General features: G+C 41.2%; 1 long non-coding RNA gene across 2 annotated transcripts in view; it reads right to left on the bottom strand.

Moving 5' to 3' along the window:
• LOC122462179 overlaps nucleotides 1–15274 on the bottom strand; it is a 59082-nt gene that overhangs the window by 20720 nt on the left and 23088 nt on the right. For both annotated transcript variants that reach the window (XR_006284585.1, XR_006284584.1), the window contains exon 2: nucleotides 5582–5693. This is a non-coding gene — a long non-coding RNA (uncharacterized LOC122462179). The remainder of the gene's footprint in view (nucleotides 1–5581; nucleotides 5694–15274) is intronic.

Here is a 15274-nt window from a genome sequence, read left to right as displayed (position 1 = left end):
TGAAAATTCTCAAACAAATACAACAATCTTCCAGCCAAGCTTAAACTGAGGGACTGTCCCTTCCTTGGGAACCACTGCTGGAGACCCTCTTTCCCCGTAGCTTCACTCTGCAGACCCCTCACAGCAGCTTCCTGCTGCCCCTTACCCTAGGAGCACCTGGTTCAACCCAGATGTGGCTCATCTCATAATCAGGTCTAGCTTAGCCCCAACTTCTCCAGCCCATGGGAAGCTACCCTGTTACATACCCTGCTCCCCTCTTTAGAATCTTACCCACCTCAAGGCAAGTTCTACAGTCTTTATTTATTTTTTCTTTAGCCCTTGCAAGTCTCCTTCTCAGACAACAAGCCCTCTAGTTCTCTCTTCAGCTCACTAATCATGGTGAGCAGATCTTTCTTCTAAAATGGCCTGATGCTCCTCAGCAAGCTTATCCCTTTCTTTCAGGACCAGCTGCCTGGCTGCTTTTTCCAAAGCAGCCAGTTCCTTCACGTACTTCTCCTTTGAGGAGAACAAACCATTAATATGTAGGGTATTTACACCCTTTTCATACCCAGTACCTCTGTCCTGCCACCCCCTTGGTATTTCCATGCACTGGTCATGCATTTCCAGGATTGGTCCTCTCTCCAACAACTTAATGTCCTTTATCCAAGACTATGAGCTCGGTTTTCTCCTCCTTGACTTGGTGAATTACCCTATTGGATAGCCATAGGGACAGCTGTGGCTCTCTCAGCCACTTCTGGCTCCAGCTCTGACTTCCAGGCCTCAACCCTTCCCCCAGTCAGGGTTTGACAAAGGAACTTCCAAATTTCCTTGGTATCAGGGTCTTCTCTACAGAAGCCTTCCTCACTCTTTCTAACCTGGGAAAGGGCTGGTCTTTCCTCCATTCCCAGTTCAGATACCAATACACCTTGCAGTAATTTGCAGGTCTGGTGACTGTCTTTTTTGAGTCTAGTTTTCCCTGTCTCACTGACTCCATCTATAATTTCCCCATCGCTGGGCCCACTGTGTCTTCTGCTCCTGCTCCCGCAGAATCTGTAGAAGGACTGTCTGAGTCCCCAGTTGCTGCTTAGCCAGCACACTATTAGCTTTCTCAATCTCATGCATTCAGCTTCCTTCCTTGATGGGAGGGGGTCTGCGGGATCCTGCCAACTATGCCAGTTGGAACAGGACCATCTGCCACACAGGCAGCCCTGCATAGCCAGAGGTGTGCCTGCGGTGCCCAGCCCCTGTTTCCCCTTCATCATCCTTCAACAAACTACAGCCTCCCTTTCAGTCACAGCTCTTCTTATGTTTATTAAGATAACCAAGTTCTCAAACAAACAAAAACAATCTTCCAACCAGGCTTTAGCTGGGCACAACCCCCCTCCTTCCTGAGCAAGTGTCCCTTCCTTGTGAACCACTGCAGGAGACCCTCTTTCCCTGCAGCTTTACTCTGCAGATCCCTCACTGCACTTTCACCCTGGGATGACCCAATTCAACCCCGGTGTGGCTTGTCCTGTAACCAGGGCTGGCCTTCAGCTGGTCCATACCGTAGGAGCTCTGAAGTCCAGACACCTCTTCTGGGGATGTATCTACCCTGCAAAGTTTCTACTTCCAGGACAGGTACCTCTGCTTTTAACTTTAACAGCTCTTCAACTATAGCCTCCTTTACAGGCTGCTCTGTAGCAGTTCCTGCTCTCAGGAGATCCCAGTCCCTTGAGGCTGCTGCTGGTGCATGGAGAATAGGGAATTTGGAGCCAACTTGAGGCAGCAGAAATGGGTAAGGGGATCCATCAAGGGGAGTTAGATACCCAGGGACTTCTATCCAGGTGCCAGTCTGCATCTTTAGGGGCCTACATACCTTTAAAAATATGGCTGTAAGTCACTGCTTTTGAAAATGTTAACCTATGGCGTTTTGTTCTATATAAATAGAAATAGTTAAAGCCCTGATCCTGCAAGCTGGTCTGTGCAGTCACGAGGGGCTGTGCATAATGAGCATCTTGTAGGGTCAGACCCTATACATATTTTTGAGCGCTGTGTCTGCAAATTAGATCACAACTGAAAATCTACTCTTGCGAGCCTGCTGAAGGAGCGTATTTTCCTGGTGTGATTAAAAGTCTTTTTTTTTTTTTTTTTTAAAGGCTAGGCCAACAAATGAGCTGATTTCATCTGTCAGTACCGATAACGTCAGTGTACAGCGAGATTTTAGAGTACTGCATTTTGAGATATGCTGACAAATATGCTTTATGTACCACTGAAAGAGCAATAATTTTGCCCGAGATATGGATATTGTATCTTTACATTTAAATTTAAAAAATATTAATATGATACTGAATAAATTTAAACATGCCACTTTCTATGATAAACACATATAGACACAGATCATTGTATGTAAAGGCAAGCCTGTTTCCTTGTCATCAAGAAACCAACACATCAGTCTGTACACTCAAATATTTCTGGAGAATTGTGATGGAGGTTATTATAATGGCCATTTCTCAGGAACATGACATGGTAATGACAAATAATCTAGGGAGCAGCAAGCACAGCCACATCTTCAAAAGTATCAGAAGTTGATCAGTACATGGTTAGGTTACTGTCCACTACTGTTAACTAAAGAAGTAAGTTCTTTAAATCCTTGATCCACTGTGATGCATAGAGAAATTGGCCCTGGGCTTTGTGAGGTTATGCTTTTATAGAGTGAGATGATCAAATATGTGGGTCTTACACAACATGTCTCTATATTGAAGATTTTAAAAGTTGGGGTTTTTTTAAATTGAAGAACTAGATGTTGTCAGACACAATGACCTACAAGCAACTAACAGGTATTTTGTGCTATTTCTAGTCTTTGTCCTCTAGTTGAAGGGATAATGAGATGTTCATCCTGTACCACAACATTTGGATTTACTGAGTAGCTGAATTTGGTAGTCCACTTTAAATCAGTCCAAAGCTAACAGTCAAAAACTTTTTGTTCAATTCATATGCCATAAAGAGAAGATGACACACAGAAGGGAAGGTAATTACTCTTCATGAAATCCCGTAGCTTGCTTTCATTTTACATAGACATTCCAGTGGGGCTCTAGTTATGCTTGAAGAAGCATTAAGTCAAGTCCACGTAATTGATGCATCTTTCTATCAAGTCAGGACCAGTCTCTTGGTCCCAAGGGTGTTTTACAGGTAAGATCTATTGTCACTATTGTATTCATTCTTATGTGATTGCAGAAAACTAACTGAAAGATTGAAAGCCTTGGTGCTAGGCAATGCAGGTGGGATTGTTTGACAAGACAACGCCAACAGAAACTCTTCCTTGTGATTGGAAAGAAACAAGTCACCCAAGAGATTTTTGTGCATGTGGAGCATAATCCTGAACTCCTTACTCATTTTTTCTCAGGCAAACTCCCATGGAAGCCTGTGGTAAATAGTAAAAAAGCTGAGGGCAAATATCTCCTCTCTGATCTGCCTTGAACCTCTTACCCCTCACAGTGGGGTTGTTGCATATTTTATGTTAATTCTAAGCAGGCAACTTTCAGGCTATGCAGTGAAGGAGTACCAAATATGCAACAGAAACTGGCACTGTGAATCAGAGATGCCCTGGGCAGGTCAGAGGAGAATGTTGTCCTTATGAAGTTGGTATCTTTCAGTATTACAGTTTAGGCCAGATTCTGCATCCTCTCTGCAGGCAAGTCTCACAGTGAAGTCAGCAGGAGCAAGGACTACAGGACTGGGCTTTTAGGGAATATAATCTAGTAATTTAACAATCATAGAAAATGAACGACATTTTGCCACTTGTTTACTTAATTAATGTAGTGATTGATGTGTGTGTGCCTATCGTCATAGCATCTGGATGCATTACGCAGATTAAATGCAGCATCACATTAAATTAAATCCACAGTGGCACCCCTACATACACTTAAATCAATCCTAAATACACCTACAATGCTTGAACCATGCTTTGAAGGACAGAAAATTGGGCTCAGGTGGACTATCTGAGGGAGCTTATTCACTGGCAAGGACCTTCCACCGAGAACACCCAGCCTGCTGTATTTTGCATACACTAGCTAATGCTTTTGAGTATCCCCTGCTATGGTGCATTATGGTAGACCAATCAGACACCAAAGGCATGGGTAAAGTTGTGGGGTGGACAGGTTTTTAATACATTTTAAGCATATGATTTCTATAGTTTTGACACTCTGGGTCCAGATACTCCAAGGGGAGAACAGAAGGTTTAACACCCTTCCCCTCACCCCCCAAATAAGCAGTTAAACCAACTGACTGCATATCTGTTATTTTACCGTAAAAGCATCTAGAGTAAAGATCTTGTTTGAAAGCTTGAAACACAGTGAATGTAATAGTCATTATGAGTTATGTATAAAGGTTATGGCTATGAAGGGGCGTGTGTGTGTGTGTCTAAAACTAATTGTAATTGTTGTGTGACTTCAGCATCACCTTACAACAAGGCAGTGAAGCAATCAGGTGCGGGGAGGGAGGGGCTACCTCCCCAAACAAACAAAACTGGCATCAAGCACCTAGCCATTGCCCAACCCAGGGTGGAAAAAAAACCAGAAAACAGACAATGAGGAACCATCAAAGAAAATGTGAACTGCTTGAAATTTAAAAGAAAACCCTAGTGTTCAGAAACTGAGAAAGGAGGGAGTTTTCCCCACTTTCAATATCTACACTGACAGAAGAAAAAACCTGCAAACGCTTTTAAAGTGAAAGAAGTTTGAACGGAATAGCTTCCAGAATTTGGGGGACAGTCTTGAAATGGGAGGCAGTTTGTGAATGTGGGATCTCTCCTGTAGCTCGGGGTGCACTGAGAAACTGTTTTAGGGCAACAAGTAACTCTTATTAGAAATGGGATTTTATCTGATCTCAAAATATAAAGCCTGAAGTTGCATCTTCATGTTTATTTTCTGTGTCAATTGTATATGTTTGCTGCCTCCTTACTATGTCATCTTTGAATTGGTGGTTCTTCTATTAAATAAACTTTTTATTTTTATCCCAACCACATCTCTGATGCCTAAGCTGAGTGGTGTGCGGATGTTAAAGTGAGCTGAGAACTTGAAGGCTGGTTTCATGCCTTCAGGGGTGACAAACTAGAGGGAAACCATCCAAGTGTCTGGTAAATATGAACTCAGGGAGGATGTATTTGGGGAGACCCCCACTGGAAGAGTTGTTGCAAAAGAGTAACTAGGTTGGTGAGACCTTATACTTGTGGGCAGGCTTCTGGTGTTGGGGAATTGAACCATAGCTGCACAGCACAAAGGCCCCTAAGGTTACAGGGTGGGCAGTGACAGAATCCCTCACCAGTCTGGGTGGACCCTGAATGTCACAATTGCTTGTGTGCTGACAAAAGTTGTATGTTTCCAGCAGGGTCCTATTGAGTGTGGAGTTTTAAATCTCGTATTTGAGCATTTTGAAGTTCACTGTTCATTTGCTTTTGATGCAACGTTCAAAGTAAAGATAAAAATGGTTATTTTGTCAGGATTCCCAGCGTACAGGATGGGAAGTGAGAGCTTATGAATTAAAGTGGCATCTCAATAAAAATGGGAAGAATAAATTGCACAAACAAACAAATCAGCTTGAAGTCTGAATATCAAATACTCACAATCTTGCCACACAACCGTGGACACGGCTTGTTGTTTTACTCCGTTGGTGCTCATTTTCCCCCCTCTTGGTCTTTACTCGGGCGCATTCCCTTTGATGTCAGTTGGAGTTGGCTAGCAAAAAGTGAATAAGAACCTCAGAATTAAGCCTCTTCTCTTGAAAAGGCTCATGTGGTCCAGTGACCCAGAGACCTATTCAGGCAGGAACTCCTGGTCGGGCCAACTGAGCCGGACCAAAGCGTAAGGAACCAGACAATTAATGGTCTACTGGTCCTCCAGTTTGGGAATAAAGCAATAGGTCAACAACCTATCCTTGGTAAAGAGGTTATGTTATAGAAGCACAACAAGGTAGCAGTCCAGGAAACAGCGTGATATACAGGGATAGCAGAGCCTTATTCAAGTGGTCAGCAAGGTCTGATGTGTGGGAAGGATTCAGGTTCAGTTAGATCAAAAGAGAAATGATCAAGGTTGCCTCTCTTTACATTTTGTAAGTCTCTCTCTATGGTAATGTCTGTTGATTAGAGCAGAGGACTGGGTATAAGGACGACTGGGTTGTACCCTTGGTTTTTCTATTAACTAATTGTAAGGCCTTAAAAGAGTTTTGGTGGCTCATTTTACCTCTGAAATGCTGTTGAAAGACTTAGTAGGGCTTATTCGATTTCAGTGGAGCTAGTCTGATTTTGCCATCTGATGTAATACTTACAAATGGATTTGAGATCCTGAGATCCCAAAATTCAACAGAAGTTCAAGATAATACAATGGGGAAAATGTTAAATTCTTGGGGCTCAATCCATTCTGTTTCTTTACTGTGAGACGGATTCTAATTCTTCATGAGGGTGTAATTCTGGAGCATCTCCACTGGTGCAGTCTTGCCTTGTAACTAACTCCCCAGCTACCATACATACAACCCCATTACCCCAAATAAAACATACACAAAAGAGAGATCATGACACCCAGGATTTCCTGCTCTGGAGGAATATGAAATGTGGAGTCTGGAATTCTGACTTACCCGTCACCATGAGCTCAGTAGGTGAATAGCTCTGGGGTCATGAGCCCAGTGGTGTTTATAAGCCATAATTTGAACGTCTGGCTCCTGGTGGCTGCATTCCAAAGGCTGGGTTCAATACACACTCCATGCAGGTAGTGATAAATTTAGGATCAATGGGTGGAAAAAATTGTCTGTCTTCAAGTGATTTGCACAAAACATAATGGAGAAAAAATGTGCCATCACTGTCAATAGAATGAATATTCTATCAAAATTGCCCTCACATTCTCCTGTATTGAGATTAACTTTACCTGCTGAACATGGTGAAATTTATTTCAGTGGCCTATGACCACCATATATCAGCATCCGACCCCTATCTATATAAAACAATAAGCATGATCTTAAGGCTCTCTTAGAGGCTGTCTGAGAGATGTATATTTGCTGACATATAACCTGACTAAAGCCAAACCTCATTACCCCTGTGACTGATTGGAGGGCAGCCATAACTTAACAGTTTTATTTCCCTCCTGCAGCTGAGCTTCTTGACCATGCTAGCTGAGCTGACATGGCATTTCAAGTCCTGTTACCAGCTCAATGGTTCTCATGTTTAAAAAAAAAGCAGCACCTCTTCACTTAGCCTCTCCATCTTGATCATTACTGATGGGCTATCAATAATTTCAAGTTGGTTGAGCAGTTAGCTGAAGGTTAAATAAATTCTGCCTGGTTGTTTGCATGATCGTACCCGAGCGGAAGAATTCCAATTTGAAGCAAATTTCCTTATGGCTGCTCCTTGGGAAGTACTTGTAGAGTCAAATATAGCATAAAAATACGTTTTGGAGAAGCAATTGCAGCTTAAACAAGAACAGGGGGGAAACGGTGACAATCAGAAATGATTCTGCTTTGAAATTTCAGAAAGGAAATCTAAAGAGACAGAAAAGGCTTCAACCTTTGCCTGTGACATTTCCTTTGCTTTTGTTTATTTCAAACCAGTTTAGATAGAATGGCAAAAAAAAACAGTTGTCAATAATTATTGACATTACAGCTCCAGTGAGGATTTGGCCAAATAGCTAGTTTGTGGATTGTTTGTCGAAGTTAAGATCAGATGTCTGCTGTCTAAATGAATGAATCATGACTTTAAAAAAAACACTGCCCCCTTATCACAGAGCCAATGGATGACCTACTTGAGCAGAGGCTTCTGTATGAAATGTGCTCTGTAATTACTTTGTGAGCTATCATCTTGAAACTCAGGGAATTATTTGCATAATACTCTGTGCATCCAGACGAATGTGTATACCAGTATATTATGAATACTGTAAACTGAGAACTTGATTCTCCTCTCTCTTGCTCCAATTGTACGCCGGTGTAATCCCATTGATTTCAATAGAATTACTCCTGATTTACATCTGGGCAAGAGTCAAATCAGGCCTTGGAATGTAACACGGATCACATTATGCATTTTCTCACATTGAGCTGTGATGGTGTCATGGTGCAACGAGCATGTTCTGAGCTACGGAATCACATAAAATCCATGCAGTTAAATCAGTCTTAAGTGATCAAATACGGGACTGACTTAACAGGAAGTGGCTCCTATTAAAGGTGGAGCACAGTTGTGCTCAGTACACCTTGTGATACTTTGGAGCTGTATACTGAGACAGGTGGTTGACTATCCTCTTCTTCCACAGCAGTTGATTATTCATCATCATGTTACCTGCATTTTCAGTTGTTTGCTACTATAAAGCAGGGAAGTGGCTTAGAAAAATCAGACCTGTGCCATAAATCTCAAGATGCACAAGGTAGACTTGTCTGTACAGCCATTGCCTTCACCCGTCTCCTGCTCTCATTTGCGAAGCAAATAACACGCCATATTTATAGACAAATAAAGGATAGTAAGTGAAAGGAAAATCAAGCTCAAATGCAAAACTATACAATGGAGGGATAACGCAATTTAGAGATCAGGTGGGAAATGCAAGCCCTGCCATTTGATGTCCAAAGCCCCGATGAACTAGACAATACTTACAGGCTTTTATTTTCCACCTTATCAAGGTATTTTCTTGAATTTCCTTTTCCTCATTTCATATCTTGTCTTGACATTTTGATTTGTCTTTCCTTTCACTTGCTATATTTTAACAATATACTAGTATACACATTCTTGATGCACAGGGAACTATGCACATAATAAATGCGTAAGTGTTAAGATGATGGTGTATCGCATAAGGTTCAATTAAATGCACAAAGTCATTACAAAGCACCTTCTGTTAACTCAGCCATTTGCTTGATCTAATCAAGCATGGTATTCAGTGTGTTACCTTGTTGGACAGCATCATGGGATTTTACCCTAGTCTACGTAAGGTTATTTACATTTTTCGTTACTCTGAGCTATCCTTTATAACATCCCATACTGTAGAAATCTGCTTGGAAAACACTCTCTGCTCAGGTTTCAGAGTAACAGCCGTGTTAGTCTGTATTCGTAAAAAGAAAAGGAGTACTTGTGGCACCTTAGAGACTAACCAGTTTATTTGAGCATGAGCTTTCGTGAGCTACAGCTCACTTCATCGGATGCTCACTATGTGAAGTTCAAACGTGTCCCCTTCTCAGGGTTTGATTTTATTAACAAATAGTAAAAGAACAAAGATCAGATTAAACCTTGCCTCCAGACTGGACTGCTCCTAAAGTTCCTCCCTCAGGACTTCTTAGACCACATACTAGAGTCTCTGTCTCTCTCTCTTCCTCCAAAGAGTCACTCCCACCTCTCAGATCTAAGTAGAATATGGAGTCACCCGCCTCAATGAGAAGTCTGAGCCAACATCTTCTTAGGGTGAGGGACTTGTAGCATAACAGTACAAGGTGCGGCTTCCAAACTGTGGGTCTCAAGGATCTGCAAGAAAACCTCTGCCAACTACACAGATCCTCTGCCAACTACACTGATACACTGAATAAAAGGAAAGGAAAAATAAAATAACATGGAATTATATATGAGCCCATTTTAACAATCAAGATTTTCAGGACAGTCAATGATCAAAACTTGCCGTAAATCAACATGTACACATATACTTTACATGCATTACATTATGTCAGGCCTGGCAAAATGCATTATCAACTCACCAGAAAAATCTATTGTCAGTGGTGTGTTCTTTCATGCTACGGTGAGCATTAAGACTAAGATCTAAACTGACCCCAGTAGCAGACCATGCAGAATAAAAATTCCCCGAGTTCAAAACTTTGCGCACTTCTGAAATACGATCTTCATCTGAAGGGTCACTTCATAATGATATGAATTCAGTGGAAATAACTCGAAAAACTTCAGATTCTTGAATCTTTCCCACAGACATACATCCTGTGACTAGAACCAGATAATGTAACAAAGTGTCTCCCAGATTTAACCTTAATACACCTAAAAGTCCATATGCATCCATTACTTTGGAGTATGTGCTCTTGATTGCCTCTTTCTCTGCAGATGAGAGGACAGCCACAGCTCCAGACTCAAACATGAGACACTCTTCCTTATTTCTGGTTTCCACTATCACACTGAATGGAGGTGGATCCAGTTTGTGATAGACATGATATCCTTTGCTGAAAGCCATTTTTCCTTTATCAGAGGCAGCCCAGCTTCGCCGCCACCTCCAGGGGCGCCTCCTGCTGCTGCTACTCTGGTACACTGATACAGATACAGAGCCCCTCTCTCTGTGCTGTCCCTGGGCTATGTCCCCAGAGGCACTGGATCTAACTCAAGGAACCTTGCTGCCATCTGAGTTATGCTCACAACTGTGTCCTCTCCCCACCAAGGAGACTAGAAGGCACAGAACCAGAATCATGCTACAGCTAGCAGCATTCATTGCCCCTGGATTTCTGCTAGACATTTCACAGGCTTGCCCATGATATATGTTACATGCTGTCTTCCCTCTCTATATTCTCTCCCTTCTAGCTTAACATGCAATTGTCCCCTCCCTCCTTCCCCGGTCATCATCCCCTCCACACATAAATCCACAGATCCCCAACTGTTTGGATTCCTTTGAGAGGAGCTTCTGCAGTGAAGCTTCAGTGCCACGCCCACCCCTTCAACATTTCGGGGGCTTTAGGGGAGAATTACTCTTCCTTTTCTCCCCTCTGTCTAACACAATGGAGCTGCATGATAGGCAGACCTTCCTATCCTCATGGTTATCATAGTTCACAGCTGTGCCAATCAAGTGAATGCACTAACAATGGGAAAAGAGCCAAAGTAACTCTTATCCCTAAAGGAAGAAAAGGCAACACAGAGATGTCTCCTTTTAAATTGATCATGGTTAAATCTTGAGCTAATAATACTTTTCTGTGGAGTGCCACGGAAAAGTGAATTTCCTATAAAAAGAAAAAAATGCTTCTCATTCTAAAGATGCCAATTTATACATGCGCCAGATTCATTAATATATCTGTCAATAGCGTAGAAATACTGTCCTAATAAAACATCAGGCTGTCCCAGCTATTAATTTAGCCTGCCAGCTTGGCACAGACCATGCAAGTTGCTCACCAACTTACGTATTTTTTATTGGGAGCAGACCCAGTGCAGCAATCTCTACAAAACAAAAATATTAAGTGAGCTAAAATGGTCCTTTTGTAAATGTTTTTTTAATAGATGCCCCAACCACCACAGAATTGTTTTTAATTAACAAACTCCTTGTCCTCCACTTTAACATCCACATACTAAATGCTAATGCATATGACACAAAAGCCAGATTCATTCTGGTATAAAACTTCACTGGAATTACTCCAGGAATAATTTGAGTGGAAAGACATCCAAAACTGCAGCCAATTTGGAATACGCAGCAAAATATGACCAAACTCCAGTTTGGATGCAAAAATGGGGCGAGGGGGGGAGGCAAAAGAGCAAAAATGCTTCACAGATTTCTTTGAAAATCACTTATAATCAATGCCATGTGTACTTTGCAGCAAGATAGACCTAAATCCTTCACAAAGCACACCAGTTTCTGCAGCAGCTTCAGGTAAATTCAGAAATGGAGGGATTATTTTTACTGAATAAAATGTAAGAAAAAGAATACAAGCAGCGCAGTATCAAGTATGTAAGTTATTTTTGTTTTAAATTTATTTGACTCTGCCCCATAAATTTTCAGTATGACACAGTTTTGTATCAATAGCATAAACTCATTGTAGAAGTGGACAGGGAAAAATTGGACATTCTGGCAGATGCTATTTAGGACTTTTGCCCTCATATATAGCACTTACTCAGTGGAAGATCTCAAAGTGCTTTCCAAATGTGGTTATCATCATTGTGACAGATATGACAATTTCTGCAATATCCCTGGGAGACAGTACTGAATTAAGTTTAAGTATCTTTAGGATCCATTATATTAAACGAGTGATTTATATATTATTGTGGACCAGGGTTGTATATGCGGAAGATGTAGCAGATGTCAGACCTAGGGGTTCAAAGAATTTTATTGAACAATGTACCAGACAGGAATGGACTTTTGGAACAAAAAAGAGCTAAGTGGTTTTCCCGGGGAATATTTAGGGGCAGGTGAATGCAAATGCACCACCTCCAGTAATGTAAAAACCCAGCCTTTCAAAGCTACTCTCTGAGGAATGAGCCCTTGTCTGCTGGTCACCTGCGACATGAGGCCAAGATCAAAGCCCAACGCTTTATAAAGGAAAGACTGAACTATTCATGTTGTTCTGGTTCTAAATCTGAAGCACTCAGCTATGAACTTGTAATCACAGGGAAAACCCATTTGTGGGTTTTGAAGGACTGACACCTACCAGAGCCCAAGTTTGGAGTTGGGGTGAGCTCTGGTAAGCTTTTTATCATGCATGTAGGTTCTTTTATTTTTGTTAATAGGTTCTCTCTATGATGCTTTCACCTTAAGAATAAATGTGTTTGCTTAGAAAGAGCTGTGTGGGAACTTGTAACTTGTTTCTGAAGAGAAAGCAAAGTGTAGGTGCTGGCCTCTTTAAGCAGTCTGTTTTGCTGGGAATATCACAGTATAAGCAGGAAACTGTGCAGCCTGGGAAAAACCCTGGTCAGGAGGGAGAGACAGACGCAGATTTCTACCCAAGAGAGGTGATGGCTGAAGAGTTGGGAGACTAGAATGGATGCCCTTGGTGGACCAGAGAGGGGCAAATACAGGTGTAGTTATCTTGAACTGTGACAATCCTCCTCCTCTCTCTTTTACAGATGAAGAAACTGAGGCCCAGAGAAGTTATATGACTTGCACAAGGTCATACAAGCAAGAATAGAGAACAGAACCCATGTCTTCTGACTCCTTGACCTGGGGTCTAAGTAGTGCACTCTCTGTACGATGTTTACATATCCTCCACTGCTCTCAGGCCTGCTTGGAGCAAGGGAGGGTTGGCAGGTGACAGAGAGAGCTGGTCAGAGGAAGACGATCTGCTTCATGGCAACTTTGGGGATTTCAAAATTTGTTTTCGTTCCACACTTTAATGAACACAAAACCTTTCTAACATTTTCACAAAAATGGAATTGTACATTTTTGGATAAAACCTGTGTGCTCATGCAGGCGTGTCCATCTGTCTGTCCATCCCGGTGGCAGAGAATTGGCCTGGGAAGTGGGAAACCCAGGTGCAAGTCCCTGCTCCTCTGCCTGATTCAGAACAGAGCTTTTCGTTCAAAAATGCTCTGAATGAAGGCAAAATTGGACTTACAGGGCCAAAAATTATCTCTGGTTTAATTCCACTGAAGAGTAAATTTGGGCTGAATTTGAACCTCCATGTTTATCCTAGGTACTATACCATCTGAAAACATATTAAAAGAACTGGAAATCACACCTCATCCAAGAGAAAAGTAAGGCCATTATGTAAACAGCAGCAGATCTCATCCACAATGTGTCACATAAATATCATACTATCAAATAAGAAATGTAAATTTCGTACATACTCTGTAATTGAAAAGTGTATTATACATTAGTGAAGTCACCCATTTATCTAATCATAATCAGTTCCAATAAAATCTCATTTAGGAAAGTTGAGTGTAGTTCAGGGTGGATGGTTATGAGGATATCAGTCATATGAGTACGCATTGAAACAGCTTTGAAAGCCAGTTCTGGTATGCAAAAATCCACATGAAATATAATTATTGCACACTACATCTGAAAGAGCACTTTTCAAAATGTAAGTGTTCAAGTAGTTTATCTCCAATGTCACTCAAAACTGGAAGAAAAAATGAAGTGTAGATACTGAATAACATGATTTGAGATCACAGTTTTAGGTAATTTACACTCCTGTGAGATTTTAAGTTTTCAAACAACACTTTACTCTTACAAAAAAGTGTAACCAAAAATGGAAACTCACCCAAAATACAAAGTCTGAGTGTTCGGACAAAGTAGAACATGGATCTAGACCTCCCCTGGTTTGGTTCTGTAAGCCCAAAATTTAACGGAGGAAGTTCTGAAGGACCAAATACACACTAGTCTGCCTATTACAGAGATGGGACAAACCATGAACGTTTTATCCAACACCCACTCCTTTACCAGTAATTTGGACAAACTAGCCTCCAGATCTGAACCAGCAGTGGTTTGGGTTGTGGTTTGTTGTGAGAAGTGAATCATGGACAGAGTCATGGTACAAAAAGTCAGAAGAGGAAAGAGGCCTATCGCTATTTTGTCATTGACAAGTTTAAACATTAAGGTAACATTTACCATATTTGTTTAGTCAAAAATGCTTCAGATTAATTATTCTGGCAGTAACAGAAATCACAAACGAGAACATGTATCATGACTACATCTGGGCAAACAATTCACAATCAATAATTCATTTGGCAAACAGAGCCTCTTTCTGTTGGCAAATTATTAGATAGCAATTTTTATTCATTCATTCACTGTGCACAATTGTTCCACAAATCATTTGCATAAACAAATTTTGCCCTATGGATTATTTGTCAGCCAGTCACTGCAAATATTCACAGCAGGCAATTTGCTATTTAGGCTCTGATCACCTAAGCAACATGATATTTTCTCTGATCCCTGACTGTATGGTCCCCAAACTTAGTAAGAACTTTCAGTATGTCTGCTACCCCAAGTACATACATTCTGACGGGAGAATTTGCTTGTCATATTTATGTGAGCATTCATGGTACTTTTGGTTCCATTAATATCATCGAGAATAAGAACTCACCCATCCAAATGTCCATGACTAGGTAAATCAAATGGATTGTAAGTACAGATGAAGCAAATCATCAGATTTTATTGCATGGATATCCATGAACACTTTTTAAAAAACTCTTTTTACCCAGCTCTAATCATGACCCCTCAGTTATTTCTCCTACATAATATTTTTACGAATTTCTGTTCTTTAATAGATTTCAGACCAAACAAATGGTGTCCTTCAGAGGCTTATGGGAAGAGTCCAGCATTTTGACTACTTTTGCCATTCTCCTGTATTGGTGAATGATGCTATGTCTGCAATAATTGGAAGGTTGTTCCACAGTGAGGGGCCAACACTCTGACATTCCCCAAAGGCTATCTTGATATAAATTGAATGGCTCGGTGGTCAATCTACTTAACTCAAAAGGGTATGTGCTGGTTGGAAGATGATGACCACAACCAGCCACAGTGGTCAGGGCATTTTCTTCCCATCTTTATGCTAAGATAATAGATGAAAGCAAGAGAAAGTTAATTCATAAGCAAATGGAAATGCTATAATTGGAAATAAAAATCTTAAGAACTGCTTTGTAGGTTAAAACCAGACAGAGAGATGCTAGATC

The sequence above is a fragment of the Chelonia mydas genome, chromosome 10 (assembly GCF_015237465.2).
Source record: "Chelonia mydas isolate rCheMyd1 chromosome 10, rCheMyd1.pri.v2, whole genome shotgun sequence".
Lineage (NCBI taxonomy): Eukaryota > Metazoa > Chordata > Testudines > Cheloniidae > Chelonia > Chelonia mydas.
Note: the sequence above shows the minus strand (reverse complement) of the source record. Positions and strands in the feature narration are given on the sequence as shown.